At 33.5% G+C, this 1261-nt stretch overlaps 1 long non-coding RNA gene across 1 annotated transcript; it reads left to right on the forward strand.

Annotated features, from left to right (window-relative positions):
* Positions 1-6: 6 nt before the first annotated feature.
* On the forward strand, positions 7-1228 carry LOC113473075. Its single transcript, XR_003395151.1, has 3 exons — positions 7-432; positions 701-897; positions 990-1228. It is a non-coding gene; the product is annotated as an uncharacterized LOC113473075 (long non-coding RNA).
* The last annotated feature ends 33 nt before the right edge of the window (positions 1229-1261 follow it).

Raw genomic sequence — 1261 nt, forward strand, 5'->3', positions numbered from 1 at the left:
TATGTACAAAATAATATAAGATAGATATTTGAAGACCGATCATCAATAATGTGCTAAGTGCCAAAAAGTTCAACTGAGTTAATGAGGTTTTTCTTCCTGGTTTATCACGGGCACATACCACTACCCCCATCTATCGGGATTTTTTTTTAATTTTTTTGGAACGTTGTGGAGCTTAGCGCGTTTTACAGCGTATGTTCACTGGTACATAGTACGTGAATCTGTACCTAACTCAAATTTTATATTTTTGGCACTTAGCACATTATTGATGATCGGTCTTCATTTAATGTGTACTACATTGTATATAGAAATCGATATTTTTTAGTAAAATTCATATAGGTAAACATGAACTCAAATTAACATGCATTGGCAAAATCGCTGTACGAGTGAACTCATAGGAAAGAGTGTATATATATGAGGGAGTGAAATTTGGAGGTATTGGTTCTCCGATTAAGCGATTTGATTGTTCAAATAATTTCCCCAAAAAATTAGCCAACCAGATACTTAGTTACACTCCAGCAAGTTAAATTTGTCCTTGAAATTTGGAGGTATTGGTTCTCTGATTGAGCAATTTGATTGTTCAAATAATTTCCCCCAAAAAAATAGCCAACCAGATACTTAGTTACACTCCGCCAAGTTAAATTTGTCCTGAGTACCTCGCCAATACCTCTTAGCGTGTAAATCATTTTGTCGAAATTTGGAGGTATTGGTTCTCCGATTAAGCGATTTGATTGTTCAAATAATTTCCCCCAAAAAATTAGCCAACCAGATACTTAGTTACACTCCAGCAAGTTAAATTTGTCCTGAGTACCTCGCCAATACCTCTTAGCGTGTAAATCATTTTGTTTTTGAGTAGAAAAACTATCAAATCATTTTGTTTTTGAGTAGAAAAACTATCAGGTTGGACAAGGTTTTCATGTATTTTGTGTTCTCTTTTCGATTTTATTGTTTCATATTCATGTATCTTCATTCAGATTTATTGATGCGATTAGGTTGGACAAGGTTTTCATGTAATTTGTGTTCTCTTTTCGATTTTATTGTTTCATATTCATGTATCTTCATTCAGATTTATTGATGCTATTTTTACAAGTAAATAATTTATGTTAGGAGACACTAATGTCATTTTGGCATAGTTGTAAGGTGGAAAATAACGGAGGAAGAGAGAGAAATTCAAGGCTGTAAGAAGTGAAATTTTATTGTAATGGAAAGTTAAAAGACATTAGGTTAGAAAGGAGTGCCAGACTTTACTGTCTCCCTGTATCGA

The sequence above is a fragment of the Diaphorina citri genome, unplaced genomic scaffold, assembly GCF_000475195.1.
Source record: "Diaphorina citri unplaced genomic scaffold, Diaci psyllid genome assembly version 1.1 scaffold14239, whole genome shotgun sequence".
Taxonomy (NCBI): Eukaryota; Metazoa; Arthropoda; class Insecta; order Hemiptera; family Psyllidae; genus Diaphorina; species Diaphorina citri.